The following is a 16,372-nucleotide window of genomic DNA, read 5'->3' on the forward strand; positions in this document are numbered from 1 at the left end:
TATATACCTGCGTATAAGCTGAGGAGGGCTTTTTCAATGTGAAAAGTTGTTGAAAAACTAGGCTTATACACGAGTATATATATATTGCTACACCTCCCCCCTTCTTTTCTTGTCTATGCCTTTTGAATAGATTGTACCCCTCGATTCTAGTATTCCAATTGTAAGTATTATCCCACCAAGTTTCTGTGATATCTATTAGGTCATAGCCCCCTTCCTCTATTAGGACTACTAGTTCCTCCTGCTTGTTTCCCATACTCTGTGCATTAGTGTTGAGACACCGTGATCCATCCCTTGTGTGTCAGCCCTCCAGTAACACTCTATGAGCCTCTATCATCTCCTCCTTCTTATCAGTCTCCTTCTATAGTTGTTCCTTCTGCTCCTGGACTGCCAGTAACATCAACTCCACTGGATCCTGATCCTGACCCTCCTCCCATGCCATGTAAAAGTGCCTTTTAGCGCATGGTGGAGCAGGCTAAGTCCAGCTCTGATATTTCAGCAGAAGAACTGGCTGAGCTTGTAGTAGTCTGTCCTATGGTCAAAATGCAGAGGGACAGCAAGTTGTTAATTATTCTGCCTTGCCCTATTCAGTAATTGGGGAACTGTGTAAAGCAGTGACTGATGCAGTTCTTATGTTAAAGGCATGATTGAAGCTATTGGGAATGGATATGTTATGTTAACACTAGACTAGAAGCAACTGATGAGAATGCTGCTTTCTCCTGCACAATTTGTAGTTTGGGAAAGTGAATTTAAACAAATAGCTCATGCCCAAGCTTGTGCTGGCATGACAGGGGATGAACTCTTTGGGGAAGGTGGTTATACTATTCTGCAACAACAGGCTCTTGTCCCAGAGACAACTTTAAACATTAGTTCACAATGTGCTTATAAGGAATTTCTCAAGCCTGCAAAGAACTTTGCCACTATCAGGCAAGGACCCACTGAGCCTTACGTAGATTTTGTCAATAGACTCCAGGAAGCGATTCAGAGACAAATTGATAATCCTGAGGCTTCTGCAGAACTGCTGCTCAAATTGGCTAAGGATAATGCAAATGCTGATTGTCAGAAGGCTCTCCAACTGCTCATGTCCACAGCTGGGTTTGGTCTTGCAGAAATGATAAATGTTTGTCAGGACATAGGCACCCAGACACATAAAATGAACTTACATGTGCAACTCTGGACAAATTTGCCACAGAAACTTGGAAAAGGGAAATATCCAGCACAATTATTTTTAATCCCTGCAGTGCCTCTTAATTTTCCAGAAAATATTCATGAAACAAATACTCTGGTAGCGCACACACAATCTATTGGTGCTAAGCGCCCAATGCTAACTTTAAGATTAGAGAATTATACCTTCACAGGCCTATTGGATATAGGTGCTGATGTTACAGTGATGCGCACAGACGAGTGGCCATCAACTTGGGAAACTACATCAGTCAAGCAGCTCTGGGGAGTTGGAAATAGTCGTACAGTGTGCCAAACCACAAGCTGGATTCAGGTTATTACCTGTACTGTGTCTACATTACATGTTCAAATCCATCCCTTTGTTCTCCCCTTTCCACTCTATATCTGGGGTTGTGACCTTTAGCACAGCCAAACTCACATTCAATTAAATGTATAAGGCTACTGCCTTGCCCCTCACGTGGCTCCCTGGGGAGCCTGTTTGGGTTAATCAATGGCCTCTACCACTTGAGAAGTTGCAAGTATTAAAGCAATTGGTAGCAGAACAGCTGCAACATGGACACATAAGCAAGTCCAACAGTCCCTGGAACACACCAGTTTTTGTGTTTAAAAAGAAATCAGGCAAGTGGCATCTGCTACATGATCTTAGGGAAATCAACAAATGTATTCAATCCACAGGATTGCTTTAGTGTGGTACATCCAACTCTAATCTCATTCATTATGATTATCAGATGTTAATCATAAACCTTAAAGTTTGCTTTCACAGTCTCAAGCAGTCCACAAGACAGGAAGCTTCCAGACCCTGCCTGGAAAGGACCTGTAGCTCTAATAACATGGGAAAGAGGGTATTTTTTCTATCTTCACAGATCCAGTGTGGATTCCAGCAAGGTGTGTCAGACCAGCAACAGATGACATGGCATGAAGGTCTGAAGAACCAAATTTCAATCTGCAGCTGACCCAGATGGTTCAGCAGCTCAGGCAGTTAGAGGCAATCTGCTGATCATGTTGGGGATGGAAAATCCATCACCAATCTCTCACTGCACAGTCTTGCAACAACAGAGGAAGAAGGCTTTACCTGAAAATTTTGTGGCTGCCGTTTTCACATCATCACAGCTAAATTACTATACGCGTGTGTCTTCTCTTATATATTTATTATTTATTTATTTATTATATTTCTATACCGCCCTCCCCGGAGGCTCAGGGCGGTTCACATTAAACTTATAAACAATATATGGAACAGTCTTCATTAATAATCATACAATAATAATAATAACAACAGTGGTTGTAACAGAAAACAGTATATTAAACAGTATAACAATAATAATAATATAACAGAATAACAAAGCAACCGTGCAAATGGCACAACATGTCCAGAGCACTCTGGTGGAGTTCTGGGAGGAAGGGGGGGAGAGCGGGGCCCTTCGTTCATTGTTGGTTGTGCCTAAAAGGTAAAGGTAAAGGTATCCCCTGTGCAAGCACCGAGTCATGTCTGACCCTTGGGGTGACGCCCTCTAGCGTTTTCATGGCAGACTCAATACGGGGTGGTTTGCCAGTGCCTTCCCCAGTCGAAATGGTTCGATGGTTGTGCCTGGTCTCAACCAAATGCCTGGCGGAAGAGCTCCTTTTTGCAGGCCCTGAGGAACTGTTTAAGCTCCGTCAGGGCCCTGATCTCTTCTGGAAGCTCATTCCACCGGGTGGGGGCCAGGGCAGAGAATGCTCTGGCCCTGGCTGAGACCAGGTGGACTTCTTTAGGGCCAGGGACCATTAGCCGGTTGGTGGTGAAGGAGCGCAGAGCTCTTTTGGGGGCATAGGCAGGGAGGCGGTCCCTCAGATACACTGGGCACTGACTACCCTGCCTACTGCTCTTAATATGGTGGAGCAAGAGAAGTTTTCTACACAGACTATGAATATGTGATTTCAGAATGCTTATGGTATGTTTCAAGTACATGGTAGGGGCGATTCCGCACAAGGACCAATGTTGCCAATTACTTTCACAAAGCGGAAACGCTATTTTAAATAGTGGAATCTTGGCGTTCCGCATACCTTCATTTGTAGTGGAATCCAGTAGCGTTTCATTCGTTCCCCACAGGTTTCCGGTCTCGCAGGAATCGCTAGAAAGGAAGCTTTAGTGAGAGCAAGCGGCAGGGGAGCTCTGATGGCCAAATGCGATATCTAATCCACATTCCGGCTCCTTCCTGTTCATCTGGATGACTTCAATTTTTTAGGTCTGCATTTTCGGGGCTACTGGTATGTGGACAAAGCGATACCCATGGGATGTTCAATCGCATGTGCTGCTTTTGAAACGTTTAGTACATTTTTAGAGTGGGCAGTGAAGGAGAAAGGACATTTTCAGGAAGTGACTCATTATTTCGATGACTTCCTGTTCTCTGGCCCATGTGACTCACCTCTGTGCAAAGATTGGTTGACCATGTTTCAGGAATTGGCCAAAGAGCTAGGTGTCCCGTTAGCAGGGGATAAAACTGAAGGACATACGTGTCATTTATCTTACCTGGGTATAGAACTGGACTCTGTATTGGGGACATCCAGATTACTTGCTGCCAAAACTGACACTCTGAATAGGCTGTTATGTGACATGTCCAGCAAAATGAAATGCACATTGAAAGAAATGCAATGTTTGCTGAGCATCTCAATTTTGCCTGCAGGGTGGTTACGCTGGGCGGGCCTTTTGTGCATGGATAACGCATGCCACTATGGGAATTAGGAAGCCCCATCATTGCATACAGATTACTCGGTCCATAAAGGATGACTTTCTGGTATGGCGGGATTTCTTGGCCAATTTCATTGGGGTGTCAATTTGGCAATCCTCTGTTGCCTTGAGAGCGGACCTTCAAGTCCACTCCAATGCATCGGGCAATTTGGGTTTTGGGATTTTTTAATGACAATCATTGGTGTGCAGGCCTGATACTTGGGGGGAAGCAGTTTGTAGGGATTTGACTTTTTTAGAAACCTTCCCTATCCTCATAGCAGCGGTACTTCGGCCATATTGAGGTTTCCCGAGAGGGCATTTCGATATGGCTTCAAAAATCTAAAACAGACCAGTCGGGTCGGGGTGCATCTATTTTTATCCCCTAGGCCGCTACCTTGGATATCTGCCCTGTCCACTGGTTAAACAAATTTTTGAGGGTACGCCCTGCTGTACGAGCTCTTTGTTCCTACATAGGGATGGGTCTTACTTTTCCAAGTACCAATTCATGGCTATCCTGAGGGCTTGCCTTTGTGGGCTCAGCAAGACAGCCAAACATTACCGTACGCATTCATTCCCTATAGGGGCGGTCACTCAGGCATTCCAAGGTGCCTCCCAGATCATGAATTTGGGAATGTGGCATTCTTCTGCTTATAAATGTTACTTGTGCCCAGATGCAGTCCACTAACCTGTCCCTTGTTCCAGGGTACTGTTTCCCACTGCAGACTGCATTAGTGTTGGGACACAGCATTGTGCATTGGGCCAGCCAGTATGCTGCAGAATCTGGTTGGGGTCATCATTTGGGCTTGGAAAATCGCCTGTGAGTTGCTTGGCATGGTTGCCATGGTGCAAAATGTTATCTATGGCTGCCCATGCTGTTCATCATTGGGGAATTCCATCCGTGATCATCATCCAGCTGGGCAAGAAAGACATCTCCAGCGTAAAAGGTTGTCAATACATCAACACCATGATAGAGGACTTGAATGTATTGCAACAACGGTTACCCGGCACATTATTACTGTGGTCTGAAATGTTGTCCCAGAGATCTTGGTGAAGTGAAAAGAAGCCTGTAGTCATCAAACGTGGAAAATGCAAAGTTAATAATTCTGTAGTTAAAGTTGTGTTAAAATTGGGGGGGCGGGTTGTTTGGCATACGGATATTGACAGCCAGCTGGCTGCTCTTTACCATTCGGATGGGGTTCATCTGTCCCAGTGGGGCTATGATTTCTGACTTGGCGACATTCGATGGGCTCTCCATGATTGGTTGCAATATTTAGAGGATTGGCAGGAATGTAGTAATCTATGTTCTATGGCGGGGTCTGCACATGGCATTGAGCCAATTTTCTGAAGAGCCGGTGTGCAATCGGACTCCCCACAAGGGGTGGGGCCCCTTTAAAGGGGTGGTGGTAACGAGTAGTAGACTACTCAGCGGAGTAGGCCAATGCTGCTCGTTATGACCAGTCAACTCTAGGCATTGTCACGGTGGTTTGGGCCCTTTGGCATTCCTCTATGTTGTCTCCCTTCTTAGCTTAAACAAACAAAAGGTGACATATATTCCTGGTGGGGATCTTGATGTGTGCCTTTTGGTATGTGGATTAAGGTTTGCAGCCAGTGGGCTACTTAGTATTGGCTCTTCCCATGCTGCGCCAACCCTCCTATGGGAGGAGTATTTGTATAATAAAAGCTGTGGCCAAATTTTAAGCCAAAACAGTGAGTCACATCTTCCTTCCGCTGAAACTGGCCTCATTCCAGCCAACAATAACTTGTGAATGCACTAAAGGTAAACTCCTTGGAAGATATCATTTTCCATTTTCTGAAATGTGACTTCCATATTTATGTATGCATTTTTTCCTCTTATTGTAGTACTGACAGGCCTGATGTGATCCTAAATGGTCTGAAAACTGTCTTTTTACTCAGACTGTAAGATAAGCCTGTATACCATTTGGGGATATATCACATTATTCATAACATTACTCTTTGTCTTAAAAATAGCCAGTCCTTTCTAGATAATTTAGCCAGATAAATCAGTTTAGAATTTTTGCACTATGAATGTATATGGAGAAGGACAGTTAAGAAGCAGAGTATGAAATCCCAGGCCACTAGAAACCCTAAGCGTGGAACAGAATTGTATTTCTTTAAATATTTATATCCCATCTTATTTCCTTTGACTAAAAGTGACTAAAAATGAGCAACAGTTTGTACATAGACGAAGATAAAATTGAAAGGGTACAGAGGAGAGAAACGAAGATGATCTGGGGCCAAGGGACCAAGCCCTATGAAGATAGGTTGAGGGACTTGGGAATGTTCAGCCTGGAGAAAAGGAGGTTGAGAGGGGACATGATAGCCCTCTTTAAGTATTTGAAAGGTTGTCACTTGGAGGAGGGCAGGATGCTGTTTCTGTTGGCTGCAGAGGAGAGGACACGCAGTAATGGTTTTAAACTTCAAGTACAACGATATAGGCTAGATATCAGGAAAAAAAATTTCACAGTCAGAGCAGTCCAGCAGTGGAATAGGCTGCCTAAGGAGTGGTGAACTCCCCCTCACTGGCAGTCTTCAAGCAAAGGTTGGATACACACTTTTCTTGGATGCTTTAGGATGCTTAGGGCTGATCCTGCATTGAGCAGGGGGTTGGACTAGATGGCCTGTATGGCCCCTTCCAACTCTATGATTCTATGATTCTATGATATAAGATAAAATCTATTTTCATGGTGCAACTTTCCGCCTTTTGTTGTAGACAGTGAAGCACCCTGAAATCAGTACCCAGTATTCAGTAGACTCTTAGGAAATGCAAGGGAACAAAATGGGGTTCTACCAAGGAAGACCCCCTTCAAGGATCGCTGCTTTGCCATGGCAAGGGGGCTTGCATAGCTCAGTGAAGCTATGAGCTATGCCGTGCAAGGCCACCCAAGACGGACAGATCATAGCAGAGAGTTCTGACAAAAGGTGATCCACTGGAGAAGGAAATGGCAAACCACTCCAGTATCTTGTCCATGAAAATCCAATGGGCAGGTTCAAAAGGCAAAACGATATTACACCGGAAGATGAGCCCCTCAGGTCGGAAGGTGTCCAATATGCTACTGGGGATGAGCAGACGGATAGTACAAGTAGTGCGAGAATGAATGAAGCGACTGGGCCAAAGCTGAAAGGATGCTCAGTTGTGGAAGTAACCGGTGGATAAAAGACAGTCCGATGCTGTAAAGACTTTTTTTCCATAGAAACCTGGAACGTCAGATCCATGAATCAAGGTAAGCTGGACGTAGTTAAACAAGAGATGACAAGAATGAACATGGACATTTTAGGAATCAGTGAACTAAAATGGACAAGAATGGGTGAATTTAATTCAGATGACCATCAGGTATAATCAATAAGAGAGTAGGAAAAGCAGTCTAGGGATACAATCCCCAAAATGACAGAATGATCTCAGTTCGAATTCAAGGCAAACCATACAACATCACAGTAATCCAGGTCTATGCCCCAACCACTGCTGCTGAAGAGGATGAAGGTGACCAGTTCTATGAAGCTCTACAACACCTTCTAGAAGCAGCGCCAAAAAATGATGTGCTTATCATCATGAGGGATTGGAATGTTAAAGTAGGAAGCCAAAAGATAACCAGGATAATGGGCAAGTTTGGCCTTGGAGTACAAAATGAAGCAGGGCACAGGCTGGTAGAATTTTATTAAGAGAATACAATGGTCATAGCAAACACTCTTTTCCAACAACCCAAGAGACGACTCTACGCATGGACATCACCAGACGGTCAACACAGAAATCAGATTGACTATGTGCTCTGCAGCCAAAGATGGAGAAGTTCTATACAGTCAGTAAAAACAAGACCAGGAGTCGATTGTGGTTCAGATCATCAGCTTCTTGTTGCAAAATTTAGGCTTAAATTGAAGAAAGTAGGGAAAAGAGCTAAGCCACTCCGGTATGAACTAAATTATATTCCCAATGAATATACAGTAGAGGTGGCAAATAGATTTAAGGAATTAGTTCTGATAGACATAGTGCCTGAAGAACTATGGATGGAGCTTCGCAACATTGTACAAGAGGTAGCAACTAAATCATCCCAAAGAAAAAGAAATGCAAGAAATCAAAATAGCTGTCTGAGAAAGCTTTACAAATAGCTAAGGAGAGAAGTGAAAGGCAAGGGAGAAAGAGAAAGATACACCCAATCGAATGCAGAATTCCAGAGAAAACCTAGAAGAGATAAGAATGTCTTCTTAAATGAACAGTGCAAACAAATAGAAGAAAACCATAGGATGGGGAGGACCAGAGATCTTGTCAAGAAAATTGGAGATATGAAGAGAATGTTTCATGCAAAGGTGGGTATGATAAGGGACCAAAATGGTAGGGACCTCACAGAAGCAGAAGAGATTTTAAAAAGGTGGCAAAATTATACAGAAGAACTATACAAGAGCAAGCTTAACATCCCTGATAACCACAGTGGGGTGGTTACTGACCTGGAGCCAGACATCCTGGAATGTGAAGTCAAATGAGCCTTAGTAAGTCTGAGCAACAATAAAGCTAGTGGTGGTGACAGCATTCCAGTAGAACTATTCAAAATCTTAAGAGACGATGCAGTAAAAAACTCAATATGCCAGCAAATTTGGAAAACTCAACAATGGCCACAGGATTGGAAAAGGTCAGTTTACATTCCAATCCCAAAGAAGGGCAATGCCAAAGAATGTTCAAACTACTTCACCATTGCACTCATTTCTCATGCTATCAAACTTATGCTCAAAATCCTACAAGCTAGGCTCCAGCAATATGTGGACCGAGAACTTCCAGAAGTACAGGCAGGATTTCGAAGACGCAGAGGAACTAGAGATCAAATTGCCAACATACGCTGGATCATGGAGAAAGCTAGGGAGTTCCAGAATAACATCTACTTCTGCTTCATTGACTATGCTAAAAGGTTCCATAATCAGTGTGGAGCACAACAAATTGTGGCAAGTTCTTGAAGAGATGGGAATACCCGAACATCTTTTTTGTCTCTTGAGAAACTTATATGCAGGTCAAGAAGCAACAGTGAGAACTGAACATGGCCTATTTAACTTGTATGTGGAGCACATCATGAGAAAGGCGGGATTAGATGAGTCACAAACTGGGATCAAGATTGCAGGGAGAAATATCAACAACCTCAGATATGCATTTGATACCACTCTAATGGCAGAAAGTGAAGAGGAACTAAAGAGCCTGTTGATGCGGGTGAAGGAGGAGAGCGCAAAAGTTGGCTTGAAATTCAACATCTAGAAAACAAATATCATGGCATCCGGCCCTCTCAATTCATGGCAAATAGATGGGGAAGAAATGGAGATAGTGACAGATTTTATTTTCCTGGGCTCCAAGATCACTGCAGATGGGGACTGCAGCAAAGAAATTAAAAGACACTTGCTCCTGGGGAGGAAAGCTATGGCAAATCTAGACAGCATCCTAAAAAGCAGAGAGATCACCCTGCCAACAAAAGTGTGTTTAATCAACGCTATGGTCTTCCCAGTTGCAATGTATGGCTGCAAAAGTTGGACCATAAGGAAGGCCGAGCGTCAAAGAATTGAGGCTTTTGAACTCTGGTGCTGGAGAAGACTCCTGCGAGTCCCTTGGACTGCAAGGCGAACAAACCGTTCAGTCCTTCAGGAGATCAACCCTGACTGCTCCTTAGAAGGCCAGATCCTGAAGATGAAACTCAAATACTTTGGCCACCTCATGAGAAGGAAGGACTCTCTGGAGAAGTGCCTAATGCTGGGAGCGATCGAGGGCAAAAGAAGAAGGGGATGACAGAGAATGAGGTGGCTCGATGGAGTCACTGAAGCAGTAGGTGCAAACTTAAATGGACTCCGGGGAATGGTAGATGACAGGAAGGCCTGGAGGATCATTGTCCATGGGGTCGCGATGGGTCAGACATGACTTTGCACCTAACAACAACAACCAAGGAAGAAAAAAGAATTGATAAAATGTCCCCTCTTTTCCACCAAGGGTTGCCAACTCCAACTTGGGAAATACCTGGCGATTTTGGGTGTGGACCCTGAGGAAGGGGAGTTTTGGGAGAGGAGGAACTTCAGTGGGCTAAAATGCCATACAATCTACTACCCAAAGCAGCAATTTTATCCAGGTGAACTAATCTCTGTTGCCTGGAGATCAGTTGTAATAGTAGATCCCCAGCTACTAGCTAGAGGCTCACAACTCTATTTCACCCATGGAACTGCCATTTACCATCAAAAAACATAGTTTGGCCCCATTAAAAAAATTAATTGCATTTGTCTGTTAAGTTTGGACTGGGAGACCTGAACTCAAATCCCCACTCAGCCATGAACCTTACTGAGTGATCTTAAGTCACTCTCAGTCTGTGCTAATCTATCTCCTGGGCCTGTTGTGAGGATAAAATAGAAGAAGGGAGACACATATACTGCCCTGAGCTACTTGACAGAAGGTTAGCATGAAAATGTAAAAGATAGCTTCATGGTCATGACCCAGAAAATTCAGGAAGCAGAATACATTGGATTCTGGTTTAGGTTGACTGTGCCCTAAAACTGTCTCTAAATTATGTCTGGAGCTCTCTCATCATATCATTCTCTCTCTCTCTCTCTCTCTCTCTGTTTCTGTCTATCTCTCTCTGTCTGTCTGTCTGTCTCTCTTTCATACTTTCACCAAAGGTATTCTGTTTTTTTTTTAGTATATTTAGTTTTTCCCTTTGTAAGACTGGGTTATGGGTCTTTCAGGCATTTCCCTATAGCTGTCTCCGTATGAAACTGCCCTTTAAAGATGAAACATCCTCTGTGTGGGTAATCATGTGGAGTGCCAGGAATGGTCAGAGTCACTTCTGAGGCAGCAGTTTACCTTTATCAGCATTTCCCTACAGTCTGATTCCTCATGACTCCGACAGGTGAGTCAGCATAATGACAGTTATCAGCATGTCAGTCAAGCTGCCCCAGGCATATGGCCAGACCTTTGGGGCCATGTTTTCAGATAAAGATGAACATTGAAAAGAGCATGTAAATCTCTCCCTTGTCATTTCAGTAGAACACAGAGGACTGGATCTCTTTGTTAATTATGAGGGAAATTTCAGCAGGATGGTAATGGCTTTGGAAAAGCAGATGGCAAACAGCAGCTATTGTGACTGTCCAAAATGGCTCTTCATGATTCCAGCATGTGCAGTCAGTACAGAAATTTCTGTAGAAATCACAATTTGCTGGAATCTTTTCATAGCTCAGAAGCTGAATTTCTAATGCTGTATCCAAAGAGTTTTTCTAGATGCTTCTGCGGAGAAGGAAATCATTTGACAGATGCAGGTTCAGGAATGCATAAAATAGATCCTTTTAAGTTAGAGATACCAAACTTGCCGGGGATCTGTGACTGATTCTCTTCTACCTGCTCTCCAGGCGGTTATTTCCTCAGAAAGCACTTTCCTGGGGTACCTTCTTTAGGGGACTGTAACTCAGACACCATAAATCCTATCCTCACTAACTGATGTTTTTTCCAGGCCTCAACCATAAACCTGACCAAACAGGTTTATCTGTTTATAGAGATTAATTTCACACATTGCTTTTTTATGTTAGAAATTCACCCATTCCTGGTATTTTTGATCGGTCATGGTAGAAAAACTTTCTCATGGTTCCCAGGCCCCTAACTCTTGTTTCCTATCACTATTCTGAATAACAGTGGCAGGAAAAAAATAATTAAAAGTGACTTCTAAGGAAAACCTGGAAGGGATATCAATCATCTGGAAACTGACAGAAACATTGTGGTATTACAACGGAGTTTCCAACAATTCTAAGAGAGGCCTAACATCACTTTCAGATTTTCCCAGAAGTGACATCACACTGTTGCCACCAGCACCTCCTGTGTCCCTACCCCCTTGTTTCTCCTAGTTGTCTGTCTTTCTGTACACTTCTCTTTCAAGAAACACTTTGGTAACAAGTTCAAGAAGCACTGGCTTGAGTTCAGTTCATATGGAATAGTAAGGAGAAAACAAATTTGAATTTTATTTATGAACAAAATCCATTGTTTTCAACGCAGGGCCTGATTTCCTACAACTCTATATTGATATTATGTCTGTCATTATTATTGGAGATAATAATGTGTTAGCACCTTGTGTTAAAATTGGGGGGGGGACACCTTTAAAATCTTGGGACAAAGAAAAGAGAAACAATCTCTCCCTCTCCCAGCCCCGCCCCCCAAATGAGAATTTGGGCTGCAGAGAAAGGGACCAATCTCTTCCTTTTTCTCTACAGCCCAAGCTGACAGTTTAAAGTAGGGAAAAGAGAATGGGAATCAGCTGAGCTTCTGATCACTCCTTCCCATAAGTTGCTGTGTTTCTGCAAATCGGAGATTTTTGGAACATGCAACATCTGTAGTGTGCATGACTCAACAGCACAGGTGAAAAATTTCCCATGGTGGCATCAGAGGGGATGTGTAGCTAGCATATTTAGATATGGAACTTCTTGGTATTTTTCAAATACTCTCCTCCTATGTGCTGATTGGTTCAACTGAAGACTTCCTGCTCCTTTGAGCACACTTCCTTCCTGTTTGTCTTCAGATGAAGAACAATTAGTCAGACCGCTAAGACTCTCTCTCTCTCTCTCTCTCTCTCTCTCTCTCTCTCTCTCTCTCTCTCTCTTTACAAAGTTATTTCAATTCTCATTGAAGCTATTTATTCCTTAAGCAGATGGTACTTTGCTCTTTAGTATATTTAAACTTTAGTATATTAAAAGCTTAAAAGATTGTTCACTAAGTGAATTTGAACTTGATGTTCCATGCTTCCATTTCTTCCATACTTTTACAATGGCCAAATGTATGCGAGCCCTAATTGAGGGCAGGCCAGTTTCTGCTCTGATAAGAGCTGCTAATGTCCCCTTTGGAAGGACTAAGATACGCCTGAGAAAAAGATTTTGAACAGTTTCTAAGCTGGCAATAATATCTTCCTTCCAACCCCAGATTTCAGCAGCATACAAGAGGTGAGGGACGACCTTGCTAGTAAATAGTTTCAAGGCTGGGTCTATAAGATGTCCTTCCTTTGTGTAGTAGAATCTCAGAATAAACCCAACTAACTTGATGGTTTCTATGTGTGCATTCCAATTCAGGGTCTCTTTAAATGCGACTCCCAGATATTTGAAAGAGCTACATTGTACAATAGGATGCCCGTGTATACTCTAGAGTGATTTTTTTGGTCTTTTTCTAAATACAATTACTTTTGTCTTCTTATAATTAACTAGTAAGCAAGCCCGCTGCAGGGAAATGCAGCGGGCGCTAGGACTCACCGGCGGTGGGCTGGTCGTCGTTGGTGGCGGCGGCGGCAGCAGGCTTTTTTAGGCAGCAGGCAGGCAGGCTCCCTCGGGCGGCGGTCTGACGCGGCGAGAGGCGCTTTGCGCCTCTCGGGCGGCGGTCTGACGCGGCGAGAGGCGCTTCGCGCCTCTCACCGCGTCAGTCCGCCAGGTAGGGAACCCCCGGCAGCCGCGCTTCGCGCGACTGCCGGGGGCTCCCTGGGGCGGCAGCCTGACGCGGTGAGAGGCGCTTCGTGCCTCTCACCGCATCAGGCCGGGAGCAACTGCGAGCCGCGCTGCGCAGGACCCTTCCTCATCACGGACCCTTCCTCATCACGGACAAAGCCCACCTCAAGGGGGCTTAACGAATTATTTAGTCCGTGGCGCCACGGGCTGTTTAAAGATGTTGAGTGACTCCTCCTTGCAGTATGCACCTAGTTCTTGCAGCAGCCTTCTTAGTTCTATTTTAGTAAAATAAATTAGGGCCATGTCATCAGCATACAATAAAATGGAGATTTTTTGTTGGCCAAGAGATGGTGGAAAAAATGGGGATCGGAAAGCCTCTTAACTATGTTGTTTATATACAGATTGAATAGGAGGAGAGCCAATACACAACCCTGATTAACTCCTTTATTTGTTGGAATTCTGTTAGTTAAAGATCCTGATGTTCCTACCCTGATTTGGGCATGTGTATCTGTAATAAATGTAATAAAGAGATTAGCTGTCTGTCAATGTTTGTTCCTGCTAACTTTGACCAAAAGCGGTTTCTATCAATGGAGTCAAAAGCTGCCGCCAGGTCAACGAATGCTACATATAATGATTTTGTTGGGCCATTTATACCAGAAAAGGCTAGTTGATACAAGGTTTGGCAGTGATTAACTGTACTAAGACCTTTTCTAAAACCTGCTTGTTGGGGATGTATAACCTGATTTTTATTCACCCAGTCTTCCAGTTTATGTAGCAAAAATTTGCTATACAATTTTGCTGATATATCCAACAGGCTTATTGGTCTGTAATTTTGTGAATCCGTTCTGCCACCTTTCTTAAAAATAGGGACAATAATACTCAACTTCCATCTAGATGGCATTAGATCTGATTCATTTATTTGTGTAAAAACATTGGCTAGCATAGGTGCCCACCATTCTGAAAAGGCTTTAAACAAGTCTGGGAGAATAGATCTTCCCCGGGCACTTTTCCAGAGGTCAGTGAGGAAATTAACCCCCTAATTTCTACCTCTGTTACTGGGGGCCAAACTGGAAGGTCTAAGATGTCAAGGAAAGTATTTTGCATCTGTGACATGTTTGGTGTAGATGAATTAACTCCAAAAACCTTGCTAAAATACTCAAACCAAACTTTCCCTGGGATTTGTGCTTCAAATTGACGCAATGAACTACTTAAACCATTAGATACAAGTTCCCAGAACCGAGGATCATTCTTTTCATAAACTGCCAATTCCAACTCATTCCATAACTGTCTAGCATGATCCATTTTCTTTTGTTTAAGTAGGCATTTATATTGAGAACTGAGTTGAAGAAGATGGGACATTAAAACACCAGAGTTTCCACGCCTGACCTGTCTCATGCAAGAGATCAAGGCTTTTTTGAATGCTTTTCATTCTTGATCAAACCATCCATTGCTTGTATAAGGTATAGCTTTTACTGGTCTATTGTTTATTAACAGTTGTTTGAGGCGATTGACTATAGTCTCATAGCATTTAATAGCGTCATTACTAGAATGTAAAAGAGTTAATCGCAGGGACTCCCATTCTAAATTTTTAAAGGTTTGAAGTAATTTGTTGTTTAGTTGTTCATTTAGCTCTTCTGAAACCTGGAACAATATATTCTGCAAAACCTTGTACTGGTTTCAGTAGGATATTATCACTAGTATACAACAATCGTCTCAGAGGACAATGATCACTCCAAGGGCAATTAAAAGGTAAAGGTATCCCCTGCGCAAGCACCGGGTCATGTCTGACCCTTGGGGTGATGCCCTCTAGCGTTTTCATGGCAGACTCAATATGGGGTGGTTTGCCAGTGCCTTCCCTAGTCATTACCGTTTACCCCCAGCAAGCTGGGTACTCATTTTACCAACCTCGGAAGGATGGAAGGCTGAGTCAACCTTGAGCCGGCTGCTGGGATCGAACTCCCAGCCTCATGGGCAAAGCTTTCAGATGGCTGCCTTACCACTCTGCGCCACAAGAGGCTCCTGCCCAAGGGCAATTACCGACCTCAAAATAAGATACTAAATTCAATAAACTAGACGATATAGAAATATAGTCAATTGTACTTGCCCAACAGGTTTAGTTGTCAATCCAGTTTAGAGATAGTATTAAGGTCACCATCATGATCTAAAAAAACACAGTCATTTTTTTGAAGATATTATGGAGTCAGGGTTAGTCTGCTGGTTTATTATAATCTCTGTCTTCATCTTGGTCTGTGAACAACTGAGTGATACACTTTTGGGCTTTCCAATATTTCCAGCAGCTATTTTGGGAGGAAGTGGGGGAGCTGAATCTGATGGATAAGAGTCTATTGTTTCACTTGTCGGCTTTACTACTGGCGCCTGTGGAGACAACTCATTTTTTGTACTCAGAAGTTTTTGTCTTAGGTGATCTAGTCTATCAGTGATCTCAGTTTGTTCAGCAGGTGGGAGGGCTGAGAAGGAGTTGATTAAGTTTTCTTCTATGGAATAATCGGGAATAAAATGTTCACATTTCTTATTAATGGAATCAATAGAGTCAGTCCAGTTTATCAAATCTCCATAAACAGCGTCCTTCTGATCTTCGGAATGATTTTTATCTATCGTTGAGGATTTAAGTTGCGGAGGCTTTAATATCAATGAAGTTAAAATGAGGTTATCGAATACTCGGACTGGAAATATCCCTTTTGTACGCAAAAAGGGTTTCTGTTGCAAAAAAGCTGTAGGTACCTTAGGAGTCGTGAATACAAGCATGGTTCTTTGTACCTGATTTGAGTTGTTGAGAGGCTCAACTGAAATCAAATCAATAGGCGATATAGACTTGCCAAGGAGATCTCTTAGGTGTTGAAATACTTGGTGCTTGGGTTTCCAAAGATGCATTTGGCCTTCATATCTGCAGATAGTCACACAGATTTTGTAAGGCTGTAATTTTAGCTGGTATTGTAGACTCTTGCCATCTTGTATTCTTGGAATATTATCCGCTGTCATGAGGGGTTTAGGATTCTGCTTTTGTGGTACAGTTTCATTAGAACTATA

The 16,372-nt window shown here is 43.2% G+C and overlaps 1 protein-coding gene across 6 annotated transcripts in view; it reads right to left on the reverse strand.

Annotated features, from left to right (window-relative positions):
* Positions 1-16,372, reverse strand: part of GRIA1 (glutamate ionotropic receptor AMPA type subunit 1) — a 436,679-nt gene that overhangs the window by 373,830 nt on the left and 46,477 nt on the right. The gene's annotated exons all lie outside the window — the stretch shown is intronic.

This window comes from Paroedura picta, chromosome 3 (genome assembly GCF_049243985.1).
Source record: "Paroedura picta isolate Pp20150507F chromosome 3, Ppicta_v3.0, whole genome shotgun sequence".
Taxonomy (NCBI): domain Eukaryota; kingdom Metazoa; phylum Chordata; class Lepidosauria; order Squamata; family Gekkonidae; genus Paroedura; species Paroedura picta.